Genomic DNA, 15144 nt, shown 5'->3' on the forward strand with positions numbered 1-15144 from the left:
TTCATGCAGTACTTATTTTAAGATATGCACCTGACCCAATTCAGGTCAATGATTTTTATGTCTTCAAATTTTACTGTTATGAATCAAAAGAGAAATTCTCTTTTTCACCAGGTAGTATATAAGGGATTATCATATAAACCAGGAGATTCAAGTTGATGCCATACAGAGCCTAAATAGAAAGTCAATATTGCAAGTGGAAAATAGAATTTTGAGAAGAACATATTCTGATGATAAGATTTTCACTTAAAAACCAGCTATGACTAAAGTTACACCTGCCCTGAATTTATTCTTATTTCTTTTAAATTTAAACCAGTTTTAGTGTTTTTTTTTTTGTCATATACAATAACAACGAAAAAGCCTAATACAGAGAGTAAAACTTTATCTGAGGATATAGAGCTAACTGATGGCCAGGTCTTCATTGGTATAAAAGGGATTAGCCTGAAAAGAGGGAAGCCAAATACATTTCTGTTCTATGATGGGAATAAAAATATGGTTATAAAAGAGTTTGAGGATATGGACTGGAATGATAATACAATATTGGAATTCAGAGTAAGATATTATATTTTCTGAGACAGTGACTGAGTAGTACTGGTATCATTTTTGGACAATGGAATATCAATAGTTGGGAAATAGTAAATTACATTTTAGACTTTCTCTGGTTCTGGTGTCTGTGGCTTATTTCATACTTAAATATTGTGAGAAAACCTATAGGTAATGGAGAGGAGGTGTATAGAATGAGTGAAGGAAAGCCAGAGAAACATTTACTTGAAATGTTTGTTTGCATTTACCCGCAGCAAAAGAAAGTATACTTTTGGAGAATTATTAATATTGATTATTCATCTTTGACTCTCCAGAACCTGGAATGATGTCTGGCACATATTGGTTTCACCTTTATCTGTCTCTATAATAAATAACAACATAATGAATTAGTGAGGTCTTCTCATGAATGTATTTTTTTTGAATGTCAAGCCTCTTCTCTTCTTTTAAATATATCTTATCTCCAAGTACTGGAAATATCTTTCTAACATCTTCACATGAGTCCTCAGGATGGTTGATTGGGATCTTATCATGTATTTTGTCCTCCATATTTTGACCACTTATTTTTTCACACCATAGCAAAGGATGTTAGGAGTTTAAGGTGAATAAAACTTTTTAAGGTAGGAGGACTTATAACTCCTTGGAGGGTTGCCAGACCAAATACAGGATGCATAATTAAATTTGAATTACAGATAAATGATAAATCATTTTTTAGTAGAAGGACATCCTAAAAATTGCAGGAGTCTTGCTTAAACTAAAGCATATTTGTTATTTATCTAAAATTAAAATTTAACTAGCACTTTTCTTTTCTAAGCACAGCAATCTTGTACTTGACTCATGTTTTCTCTCTTCTCCCCAGGATTTGACTGATGTCATGAGAAGGTATGTGTGGAAGACCAGGTATGGTCCTTTTCTATGTGAAGACAGAATTATAGCCATGAGAGTTATCTTATGATCAATAAGAATTAAAAAAACCACAGATCTGGGGAATTAGGGAATTATATCATTTTAAATTTTTGATCAACGTGAAGGTTTTTAAAGGAATTTGGGTGGTGGGAGGTCACAGCGTTAGGGCCAATACGACTATGATCTCACTAACTTTAGTCAAACCTCAGTCTTTGCCTCAGCTTGTTTCCATATTTCATAGGTGCCTGTCTTATTTCAAGGAGAGTCCTATCCTCTGTCTACCAGACCCCCAGATTTTCCACAAAGACAGCTCCTTTGTATTTATTTTTCTCTCTGGTGATAGAAGAAACAAAGTCTGTCTAGTGGTTTCATTTGGGCTTCAAAAAAATAAAGAAGACTCCAGTCTCAGGGAACAGTGGCTTTGGTCCTGGTATCAATAATTAATTTCTACTTCAGTACACACTTTAGCAGCTTGTAGAAAATATGGCCTATTTGTGTCCGAAGTGGCCTACGCACATGGCAGCATCAGGGTTTTCCCAAACACATGAAATTCAAACCACTATTAATTCAATTGTCCTAACTTCTCCTTTTCCACATGTTTGTAATGTTTCCCCATGATTCCTGGGCTATAGCAAATGGCCTGGCTGTTCGGGCTGCTAGAGAATCTTAGACTGGCATATAAAGCAAGTTTCCCTGGGGAGATGGAACATTTGGAGAACAATCAGTTCTGCTCTTAGTAAGTTTTTGTGATCCATCTGGATACTCAGCAGAGAGGACCCTACACGGCCAAGTAAACAATCAATAAGCAGACCATGATTGTCAACTAAATGTGGAGAATAAAGTGTCCTCTACCCTAGAGCAAACAGCTTGTGACCAATCTCCCCCTGAATTGAGGTGAGGGTGGCCTTGGAAAATACAGACACTGTCTTAGATCAGGCCCACCCACACAGACTGCCACTGTGAGAAGCAAATGATGAAATAGTATAAAAAGCCTGACCCATGCCACCGGTCAGATGCTGGCCAGATGACCAATTTTATAATATATTTTTGGTGTTTAATATAACCTAGCAAAATCTAGAATGAACTGATGATACATTACAAGTGGCATGTGTGCCCTCACTGCATTCTTGATGGCCTAGGGTCTTCCTGTTCACTAAGAAATTTATGCTGTTTTGCACTGCTGAGCACAGATGTATCTTAGCCTCCTTATTTCTGTCTACTTTCATTAGGTATCGTCCAAGACGTTTTTAAGAACAGTTTTGTATTTTATTTTATTATTTTATTTTATTATTTCATTTCATTTTTTAAAATGTTTATTATTTTGAGAGAGAGAGAGAGAGAGAGAGAGAGAGCGAGCAGTGACTGGGGTAGGGGCCAAGAGAAGAGAGAGACAGAACCCCAAGAAGTTTCCACGCTGTCAGTGCACAGCTCTTCGTGGGGCTCAGTCTCACGAACTGTGAGATCATGACCTGAGCTGAAATCAAGAGTCAGACACTTAACTGACTGAACCACCCAGCCACCCCTAGGATAAGAAATTTAAAAAAAAAACCCACTTTCATTTTTTCTCCTAAACTTTGGGCTATAAAAAACAGTTATGGTTTTTGTTGATCTGATAAAATGTCTTCATTTGCCCTTATTAAGAATATTTTCATTTCATCCAGAATTGTGGACATATATATATGTATATATATATTCTTCAATTAAAAAAATATCATTCCACTCCCTTCTAGTCTTTGATGTCTCTAAATAGAGGCCAACAATAATCTCATTGTATTTACTGTGTTGTTTCCTCTGGCTGCTGTCAAATTTTTCTCAGAACTTTGACTATGATATGCTTGAAACTGATTTTCTTTGTATTTATTCTAATCAGGGCTTTCATAAAGTCAGGGGGATTTTTTGGCTGTTATCTCTTTAAATATTTTTCAGATATATATTGTTTTCCTTTTCTTCTAATTCTGGAAACCCAATTAAATGTATATTTTTCCTTTTATTTTGTTTCACAAGTCACTGAGACTCTGTTTTCTTCTTTGTGTTTTTTTTCCCCAGCTTTTAAGATATGTTTTTCAAGTTGGATACTCTTTTCCTTCTTTATTGAGATATAATGGACAAATAAAAATTGTATACATTTATTTAAGGTATTCAAAAGAATATATTGATATATGTATATATTATGAAATGATTAACCACAATCAAGCTAATTAACATATTCATCACATCACGTAATTATTTTTTGTGCATGGTGAGAAAACCTAAGATTTATTCTTAGCAAATGTCAAATATCCAATGCAGTATGATTAACTATAGTCACTATGCCCTACATTAAATCTCCAGAACTTATTTACACACAGAACTAAAACTTTGTACTCTTTGGCCAGCACCTCCTCATCTTCCTCAGCCCCCAGCCCCTGGTAACTACAATTCTACTCTATTTCTATGAGTTTGATGGTTTTATTTTATTTTAAATGTTTCTTTCTGAAAAAGAGAGAGTGTGCACAGATGTTGGGGAGGCACAGAAAGAGAGAGAGAGGGAAAGAATCCCAAGCAGGCTCTGTGCTGTCAGCACAGAGTCCAACATGGGTCTCAATCCCATGAACCATGAGATCATGACCTGCGCTGAAGTTGGAGGCTTAACCTACTACCTAGGTATCCCAAGTTGACTGTATTAGATTCCACAGATAAGTGAAAACATTCAGAGTTTATCTTTCTGTGACTTATCTCACTTTCTGAGACTTGTTCTCTAACTTTTGCCACATTGTCACAAATGGCAGAAATTTCTTCTTTTTAAGTTTGAATAATATTCTTTTATGAATGTGTGTGTGTGTGCATGTGTACTATATTATCTTTAATATAATGCTGCATATACTACACATACTACATTTTCCTTATCCATTCATCTGTTGACAACACTTAGGCTATTTTCCTATCTTGGCTCTTGTGAAGAAAGCTGCAGTGAACAGGGGAGAGCAGATATCTTTTCAAGATGTGGATTTCATTTCCTTTGGACATATAACAGGAAGTAGGATTGCTGGATCGTGTGCTGTTTCTACTTCATTTTTTGGGGAAGCTTCATACTCTTATGAACAGAGATGTAACACTTCACCTTCCCACAACAGTGTGCAGGTGTCTTTTTTCTCTGCATCCTCACCAACACTTGTTTTTTGTCTTTTTGATAATAATCATCCTAATGGGTGTGAGGTGATACCTCAATTTGGTTTTGATTTGACATTTTTCTAATGATTAGTCCTCTGTGTAATACACTTAACACATATAAAAATCTTTTCATACACCTTTGGCCAAATGTCTTCTTTGGAGAAATAGTTATTCAGGTCCTTTGGTTAAAATCAGGTTGTTTTTGTTTTTTGGCTATCAAGTTGTTAGAGTTTCTTCTATTATTTTAGGTAAAAATTCTTACTAGAGGCATAATTTGCAAATATTTTTCCCTAGCCCCAGCTCACTTTTTTAAACTTTTGTAGCCTTCACTTTTAATGTCATTATTGCCCACACCCATGTCAGAGAGATATTTTTCATATGTTTTCTTCTAACAAAATTATAGTTTCAAGGTGAATAAGTGCTTAATACATTTTGAGTTAATTTTTGTGTATGGTGTGATACAGGGACCCAGTTTCACTTTTCCACAGGTGGATATACAGTTTTTTTTTCTTAGATTGGATAACGATTATTAATCTATCTTCAAATTCCCTTTCTCTTTCTTCTCTCATTTCTAATCATTCTTTTAGCCCATTTAGTAGTTTTAAAATTTCAATTATTGTTTTTATAGTTCATACTTTTCATTGTTTTAAAATAATGCTCATTTTTCGGCTGAGATTTCCTACTTGTGCATTCATTAGATACATTATTTATCCCTTTGTCCTGACTATAGTTAAAGCTGCTTTAAAGTCTGTCTCCACTAGGGGCGCCAGGGTGGCTCAGTCGGTTAGGTGGGCAAATTCAGCTCAGGTCATGATCTCCCAATTTGAGATTTCAAGCCCCATTTGGACTCTGTGCTGACACCTCACAGTATGGAGCCTGCTTCAGAGTCTGTGTCTCCCTCTCTATCTCCCTTCCCCTGCTCATGCTCTCTCTGTCTTGCAAAAATAAATAAACATTAAAAAATATAATCTGTGCCCACTAATTCAAACATCTGGCTATCTTGGAATCACTCTCCATGGATTGTCTTTCTTTCTTTCCTTCCTTCCTTCCTTCCTTCCTTCCTTCCTTCCTTCCTTCCTTCCTTTCTTTCTTTCTTTCTTTCTTTCTTTCTTTCTTTCTTTCTTTCTCTTTCTTTCTTTCTTTCTTTCTTTCTCTCTTTCTTTCTTTCTCTCTTTCTTTCTTTCTTCTTTCTTTTTTTCTTGCTTAGCATGGGTCATGTTTAAATATGTCTAATAATTTTAGATTGCATACTGTACTCTGGAAATTGTGAAAGATATGTTGCAAAGAAAAAAAGTCTGGATCCTGTTAGAGTTTTCTGAATTAAATTTATTTTTTTTTTCAGGCAGTTTACATGGCTAATGTCAAATTCCATCTGTCTTCTCTGCAGTAGGTAGCAGCTAAAATACCTCTTCAGGTCTTGTAATTCTAGTTCAACTGTATAGAGTCTTCCTCAAACGTGTGTTCTTTGGAGATGTGGACAGCATTTATATGTAGAATTTTCAAACTCTTTCTATTGTGGGTATTTCTCCTCACTTTCCAGCATATGTTGTAAACTTGCATTTTCTTTTCTAAATTACTTTTATATAGTCAATAAAATTGAGCCACTCTACAAGTTATTATTGTGTTACCTTGTGCTGACTGACAAGATACAAAACAGGAAACTCAGCTGAAAAGATACAAAAACAGGAAAGTCACCAAATGTTATTTCCTTTTTACTAAGGGCATACTCCTTTTTTGTTTTCTGACTGTTTTTGATTATTTTACAGTGCCTTCAGATTCTTGTTCCCTCCTCCCTTCCTTACACCCCACCACCCATATGATTTGAAGTTATCTATGGGAAGGTTGTTTTGATAGAATGAATTCCTCCACTATTTGAAGTTCAATCTCAATTTTACCTGTCTGGATCTTCTGATGAATGGAATCATATAGTATAAACTCCATTGTGTAAACCTTCTTTCATGTAATGTAACATGTTTGTTCTTTATTCATATTGTGTTATTTATCAGTGGTTTGTTCTCTTCCATAGCTGATTAACATTCCACTGTATGAAGATACACTATGTATCCAATCTCCTGTTGAGACACATTTGAAATGTCTTCAATTTTTTAATATTATGAATGAAGGTATTAAAAACATTCTTATACAAGGATTGTGGTAGACATGTGCTTAATTCTTCTTGAGACTATACCTGAAATTGGAATTCCTCTCTTACAGGATAGATGTATATTTCACTTGAAGACAAGTGGTAGATCTTCTCGCAAAATTGTACCATTTTATATACCCACCAACAACATACGAGGATCCAAATTGCTACATATCCTTGCCAACATATGAATGTGGACGTCATTGTAATTTTAAGCACTTTAGTGATTTTTAGTGTTATTTCATTGTGATTTTAATGTGCATATCCTGAATTCACTATGGTAAGAACTTTTTTTATGTGCACCTTGGCCATTCATAACTTTATTTCCAAATTCTTCCCTAATTTTAAAATTAGAATGACATGTCAGTTCAAATAATTTGCTCATTTTAAAATTAGATCATTTTGTCTTTTTTATTATTGATTTGTGAAGTTCTGTGTAGATTCTGGATACAAGGTTTTTGTCAAATATTTGTTGGGTGAATATTGAACTATTTTCTCTCTGACTTTGGCTTACATATGGTGTCTTTTTAAAATTTCTTTTTAAAAAATGTTTATTTACTCATTTTGAGAGAGATAGAGAGAGAGAACATGGAAGGGGCAGAGAGAAAGAGGGAGCGAGGAAATCCCAAGCAGGCTCTGTGCTATCAGTGCAGAGCTCAACACAGGGCTCGATCTCATGAACTGTGAGATCATGACCTCAACCAAAATCAAGAGTCAGGCACTTAACCAACTGTGCCTCCCAGGCATCCCACATATGGTGTCTTTATACTCATGTCTTTGACTGAGAAGAACTTTAAACATATTTTGTAGATTAATTCATCATTTAAATATTTTTGCATTGGAGTATAGTTGACATGTAATATTACAATAGTTTCAGGTGTACAGCACCATGATTCAACAATTATACACATTTCAAAATGTTCACCACAGTAAGCATAGTTACCCTCTGTCGCCATACGCAGATATTTCAATATTATTGACTATATATTCCTGCATGATTTATCATTTTATAAGAGTTTATTGTTCTGATTCCCTTTCAGAAAATCTTTGTTAAAAAATGGTTAAGAAAATATTTTAGGTGATACACACAACCTTTTTAAAAATACTTCGTGAAGTGGAGAGTCTGCCTTATCTATCGAACTGAGAAGGACATTACTCTCATCTGCTATAGCGGAAGGAGAAAATACAGACTCCAGAAAGAAGACAACCTCAAAGATGCCTGGGTGAGTGAGTGCGAACTGGGGAGATTAGAAAACAGGCCAGCCTGAGAAGGGCAGGGGAGGTGGGAGCCCCAGCCAAACGTGGGGCAAGCATGAGGAGTCCCTGAGAGACCAAGGGAAGAGAAAGAGAAACTGAACATGCTCATAGTACTGTCTCTGGGGAAGAGATAAAGAATGTTTAACCACGCTCGGAGAGAGAAACTCTCACTCCATATATAACTTCTGGGTAGCCCAAATCCCGAACCTGGGTGGCACAAGGGAAAGAACAGCTTCCAGCCCTGTGCCATCCTGGCAGGGAGTCAGTGGCCTCGGCTGCGGTGCCAGGGGCACTCACTTAGGCCTCAGCTATGGGAGCGAGAGCACACACCTTATTTCCATGGTGCATCTCGCCTCCAGCATTGGCCATGGGAATCCCTAATACCGGGTGTGAACAGGGAAAAAATAGCCCCCACCCCTATGCAATACCGGCAGGGAGTTGGTGGCAGTGGAGGCCGTGGAGCATGCTCCAACCACAGGAGTGCGCAGCTCATTTCTAGCAGAGCCTGGCGCCTTGGGCAGCAGCAGCACAAATTGCAGCCAGTGCCAAGAGAAACTGCTCCCTCCCTCTACTGTGATCACGATCCTGGCTGGGGGCTGGGAGTCCAGAGGTGTCTGTGAGGGCGTGCACTTCACCTCCTGCTACATACCTTACCTCAGGCAGCACACCTCGCCTCAAGAAGTGGCAGCACAAATCCCGGCCTGAGCCAAGAGAAACTGATCCCTCCCCCTACGGAATCGCTATCCGAGCTGGGGGCTGGGAGTCAGTGGCAGTCTGTGAGGGCGTGCACCTCGCCTCCAGTAGCAGCAGCATAAATCCCTGCCAGCGTCTAGAGAAACTGCTCCCTCCCTCTAAGAAGCCAGCTGCCAAAGCAAGTACATCTCATCTGTGGTAGCATAAAAGTGCATGGACTAGGACTTTTAACTGAGACGAGCCTGGAAAATACAACTTGGCTCAGCTGCTTCACAAGGAGATCAGACTCATTAGTGTGGCCTGCAGTGCTTAGTTCCAGCAGAGCTTGGGGTGACGCCATTCTACTCTCTGCAGCCACCAAGGCAGAGCCTTGGAGAGCAGCCCCCGAGACCAACTACACAAAACCAAACCTATCTGCAAGGGGGAGCTGCAGCTCTTTTTTTTCTTTTTTCTTCTTTTTTTCTTTTTTTTTTTTTGCACTTATTTTTTATCATTATTACCTTTTTTACTTAAATTTTAAAAAATTTACTCATTTTCCTTTCTCCTTTCACCCTCTTTCTTTTTTCTTTTTTCTTTTCTTTCTTTCTTGCAATCCAGATATATTCTCCTGTATCTCATCCTTATATCTCCCCTCAACTGGTCATACACTTTTAGACTATCCATTGTCCTTTGTTGTCTCTCACCACCCTTTTTTTTCCTTTTCTTCTTTTCCTCTCTTCCCTCTCCATTTTCTTTCTTTCTTTTCCACATTTTAATTTGTTTGTTTGATTTGTCTGTGCATTTGTGTGCTTCTGTTTCCTCTGTGTTTGTCTGTCTGTTTTCCTTCTTAGGGCTATCCCAAGAAACAAGCCAAAGTGTGCATAATGGCAAATCCCATATATCTCTGAGTAGGGAAATAATTATTCAAAGGCACAACAAGAGAAACTGACACCATTAAAAGCATATTTCCTTAAACAACAGGCCCTGGACAGTCAATAAGCCTCCTTTAACAGAGCAATATTAACAGGTGCACAGTGCACAATGAGCTTTCTAAGGCTGACAGGAGACAGAAAATTAGCAAAAATTACAAAACGAAGGAACTCTCCCCTGAAGAACCTCCACAGCCTGTGAAGAAGTCGCAGCCACAGAACTGCTCAAGGCAGATCTAGACAACATATCGGATCAAGAATTTAAAAAACATGTCATAATATTAATCACTGGGGTTGAAAAAAGCATCAATGAAGCAACTGAGACAATGAATAGGAACTTTGAAAATAGGTGTGATGAGTTTTTAAAAAAAGCTATAAATGAGGTGAATAATAAAATGGAAGCAGCCACCTCAAGGATTGAAGAGGCAGAGAGAAGAATAGGTGAATTAGAAGATATAGTTATAGAAAAAGAGGAAGCTGAAAAAGAGAGCGAGAAATTGATCCAGGAGCAGGAAAGGAGAATTTGAGACCCGAGTGATACAATCAAACAGAACAACATCCGTATCATAGGAATTCCTGAAGAGGAAGACAGAGAGAAAGGTCCTGAGGAGATACTAAACCAAATTATAACAGAATTTCCTAAATATGGGAAAAGAAATAGACATTCAAAATCAAGAGGCACATAGAACCCCCTTAGGACGTAATTTGAATTGACCTTCGGCATGACATATCATAGTGAAACTGCAAAATATAAAGATAAAGAGAGAATACTGAGAGCAGCTAGGAGAAAAGGGCCATCATGTACAAAGGGAAACATATCAGAGTGGTCCTATCTAATGAAACTTGGCAGGCCAGGAAGGAATGGCAGGAAATCTTCAATGTGATGAACAGAAAAAGCATGCATCCAAGAATTCTTTATCCAGCAAGCCTGTCATTCAAAATAGGAGAGATAAAGGTGTTCCAAAATAAACACAATTGAGAGAATTCATGAACACCAAACCAGCCCTACAAGAAATCCTAATAGGGACTCTATGAGGGAAATGTTGCAAAAAATTCAAGGTGCCAGAGACACCACTATAAACATGAATTCTATGGAGAACACAATGACTCTAAACTCACATTTTTAAATAATAACACTGAATGTAAATGGACTGAATGCTCCAACCAAATGACACAGGGTAGCAGAATGGATAAAAAAAAAAATCCATCTATTTGCTGCCTACAAGAGACTCATTTTTGACCTGAAGATACCTTCAGGTTGAAAGTAAAGGGATGGAGAAATATCTATCATGCGACTGGAAGCCAAAAGAAAGGTGGAGTAACCATACTTATATCAGACAAACTGGACTTTAAAGTAAAGGCAGTAACAAGAGATGAAGAAGGACATTACATAATAATTACAGGATCTCTTCATCAGGAAGAGTTAACAATTATAAATATCTATGTGTCAAATTCGGGAGCACCCAAATACATAAAACAATTAATCACAGAAAGAAACAATCTTATTGACAAAAATGTGCTAATTGCAGGGGACTTTAATACTCCACTGACAGCAATGGACAGATCAACCAGACAGAAAATCACTAAAGAAGCCATGCACCTGAATGACATATTGGAACAGATGAAATTGATAGATATATTTAGAACTCTGCATCCTGTAGTTAGGAAATTCACCTTCTTCTCGAGTGCACGAGGCACATTCTCCAAGATAGATCACATACTTGGGCATAAAACAGCTCTCCATAAGTATAAATAAATAGAGATCATACCATGCACACTTTCAGATCACAATGCTATGAAATTTGAAATTAACCACAAGAAAAAGTCTGGAAAACCTCCAAAAATGTGGAGGTTAAAAACCACCCTACTGAAGAATGATTAGGCTAAGCAGGCAATTCGAAAAGAAATTTAAAAATATATGGAAACAAATGAAAATTAAAATACAACAATCCAAAATTTTGGGGACATAGAAAAGGCAGTCCTAAGAGGAAAGTATATTGCAATCCAGACTAATTTCAACAAACTAGAAAAAGCGCAAATTCAAAATCTAACAGAGCACCTACTGGAACTAGAAGGGAAGCAGCAAGAGCACCCCAAACCCAGCAGAAGAAAGGAAATAATAAAGATCAGGGCAGAAATAAACAATATAAAATCCAAAAAACAGTCTAGCAGATTAATGAAACCAAGAGTTGGTTCTTTGAAAAAATAAACAAAATCGATAAACCTCTAGCCTGGCTCCTCAGAAAGAAAAGAGAGAGTACCCAGATAGACAAAATCATGAATGAAAAAGGATCTATTACAACCAATCCATTAGAAATACAAACAATCATCAGAGATTACTATGAAATATTATATGCCAACAAACTGGACAACACAAAAGAATTGGACAAATTCCTAAATGCACATGCACTGCCAAAATTCAAACGGGAAGAGATAGAAAGCATGAAGAGACCTATAACCAGTGAAGAAATCAAATCCGTTATGAAAAATCTCCCAACGAATAAAAGCCCAGGGCCAGAAGGCTTCCCAGGGGAATTCTACTAGACATTTAAAGCAGAGCTCATACCCATTCTTCTCAAACTATTCCAAAAAATATAAATAGAAGGAAAACTTCTAAACTCATTCTACAAAGCCAGCATCACCTTGATACCCAAAGAAGACAGAGACCCAGACAAAAAAGAGAACGACAGACCAATATCTTTAATGAAAACAGATGCAAAAATACTCAACAAGATACTAGCAAATAAAATTCAACAGCATATAAAAAGAATTATCCATCATGATCAAGTGCAATTCATTCCTGAGTTACAGGGCTGGTTCAATATTCGCAAATCCATCAATATGATACATCACATTATCAAAAGAAAGAATAAAAACCATATGATCCTGTTGATAGATGCTGAAAACGCATTTGCCAAAATATAGCACCCTTTCTTAATAAAAACCCTTGAGAAAGTCAGAATAGAAGGAACTTACCTAAACACTATAAAGGCAGTTTCTGAAAAGCCCACAACTAATATCATCTGCAATGGGGAAAATCTGAGAGCTTTCCCCCTGAGATCAGGGACACGACTGGGGTGTCCCCCTCACCACTGTTGTTTAACATAGTGCTGGAAGTCCTAGCATCAGCAATCAGACAACAAAAGGAAAGAAAAGGCATCAGAATTGGCAAAGAAGAGTCAAACTTTCACTTTCTGCAGATGACATGATACTCTACATGGAAAACCCGGCAGACTCCACCAGAAGCCTTTAGAACTGATCAATGAATTTAGTAAAGTTGCAGGGTACAAAATCCATGTACAGAAATCAGTTGCATTCCTATACACCAATAATGAAGCAGCAGAAAGAGAAATAAATAATGGATCCCATTCATGATTGCACGAAAAACCATCAAATACCTAGGAGTAAACCTAACCAAAGATGTAAAAGACCTATATGATGAAAACTATTGAAAACTTATGAAATAGATTGAAGAAGATACTAAGAAATGGAAAAACATTCCCTTTCATGGATCAGAAGAATAAACATTGTGAAAATGTCATTACTACCCAAAGCAATCTACACATTCAATGCAATCCCCATCAAAATTGCACCAACATTCTTCTCAAAGCTAGAACAAACTATTCTCAAACTCATATGGAACCACAAAAGACCCCGAATAGCCAAAATCATATTGAAGAAGAAAACCAAAAGGGGAGGCATCACAATCCCAGACTTTAACCTCTACTACAAAGCTGTCATCATCAAGACAGTATGGTATTGGCACAAAAAACAGACACATAGACCAATGGAATAGAATAGAGAACCCAGAACTGGGCCCACAAATGTACGGCCAATTAATTTTTGACGAAGCAGAAAGAGAATCTGACAGAAAAAAGACTGCCTCTTTAGCAGGTGGTGCTGGGAGAACTGGATAGCAACATGTAGAAGAATGAAACTAGACCACTCTCTTACACCATACACAAAAATTAACTCAAAATGGCTGAAGGACCTGAATGTGAGACAGGAAACCATCAAAACCCTTGAGAAGAAAGTAGGAAACAACCTCCTAGACCTCCACCACAGCAATTTCCTACTTGACACATCCCCAAAGGCAAGAGAAGTGAAAGCAAAACTGAACTCTTGGGACTTCATCAAGATAAAAAGCTTCTGCACTGCAAAGGAAACCATCAAGAAAACTAATAGGCAACTGACAGAATGGGAAAAGATAGTTGCAAATGACATATCAGATAAAGGGCTAGTATCCAAACTACAAGGAACTCACCAAGCTCCACACCCAAAAAACAAAGAACCCAGTGAAGAAATGGGCAGAAGACGTAAACAGATACTTCTCCAAAGAGGACATCCAAATGGCATATAGGCACATGAAATAATGCTCAACATCAATCATCATCAGGGAAATAAAAATCAAAACCACACTGAGATACCACCTCATCCAGTCAGAGTGGCTAAAATGAACAAATCCAGAGACTATAGATGCTGGCGAGGGTGTGGAGAGACGAGCACATTCCTAACTATTGGTGGGAATGTAACGTGGTGCAGCCACTCTGGAAAACAGTGTGGAGGTTCCTCAAAAAATTATCAGTAGAATTCCCCTATGACCCAGCAATAGCACTGCTAGAGATTTACCCAAGTTATACAGAAATGCTGATACATAGGGGCACATGTACCCCAATGTTCATAGCAGCACTGTCAACAATAGCCAAAACATGGAAAGGTGATGAGTGGATCACGACAATGTGGTATATATATATATATATATATATATATATATATATATATATATATACACAATGGAGTATTATATGGCAATGAGAAAGAATGAAATCTGGTCATTTGTAGGAAAGTGGATGGACCTCGAGGGGGTCATGCTAAGCAAAATAAATCAGGCAGAGAAGGACAGATACCATATATTTGCACCCATAGGTCTAACAGGAGAAGAGGAGAAATGTAATGGAGGACCAGGAGGAGGGGAAGATGGAAAGAGAGTTGGGGAGAGAGGGACGCAAAACTTGAGAGACTATTGAATACTGAAAACGAACTGAGGGTTGAAGGGGAAGGGGGAGGGGGGAAAAGAGGTGGTGGTGATGGAGGATGGCACTTCTGTGGAAGAGCACTGGGTGTTGTTTGGAAACCAATTTGACAATAAACAATTAAAAAAACAAATATTCTCAAAAAAATAAAGAAAACATTTTGATGCAAAAAAAAAAGAATAGTGAGTGTTACAGACATCATTTACACACTCTGAAATTTGGTGTGGTAGGCAGAATAATGTCTGAATAACAGCCACTCAGATGGTATCCCCATTGCAGACCTCTGTGATTATGGTAGGTTAGATGGCAAAAAAATTTAGGTGACCATCAGATTTAACTAATCAGTAGACCTTAAACTAGGGAGATTTTCCTGGAATATCTAGCTGACTCAAATATAATCATAGAGATTCTTAATTTCTTTTTAACATTTACTTATTTTTGAGAGGAAGAGAGACACAGAGTGTATGGAGAGGGGCAGAGAGAGAGGGAGACTCAGAATCTGAAGCAGGCTCCAGGC

At 37.5% G+C, this 15144-nt stretch overlaps 1 long non-coding RNA gene across 4 annotated transcripts in view; it reads left to right on the plus strand.

The window, feature by feature from the left end:
• LOC115272029 overlaps positions 1 to 7097 on the plus strand; it is an 11626-nt gene extending 4529 nt beyond the window's left edge. Inside the window, exons 3-5 of one of the 4 annotated variants that reach the window (XR_003900205.1) lie at positions 1397 to 1419; positions 5936 to 6716; positions 6808 to 7097. This is a non-coding gene — a long non-coding RNA (uncharacterized LOC115272029). Of the gene's footprint in view, positions 1 to 1396; positions 1438 to 5935 lie in introns of all 4 variants that reach the window. The other 3 variants (XR_003900207.1, XR_003900206.1, XR_003900204.1) reach the window with 3 other exon arrangements.
• Positions 7098 to 15144: the final 8047 nt, after the last annotated feature.

The sequence above is a fragment of the Suricata suricatta genome, chromosome 11 (genome assembly GCF_006229205.1).
Source record: "Suricata suricatta isolate VVHF042 chromosome 11, meerkat_22Aug2017_6uvM2_HiC, whole genome shotgun sequence".
NCBI classification, from domain to species: Eukaryota; Metazoa; Chordata; class Mammalia; order Carnivora; family Herpestidae; genus Suricata; species Suricata suricatta.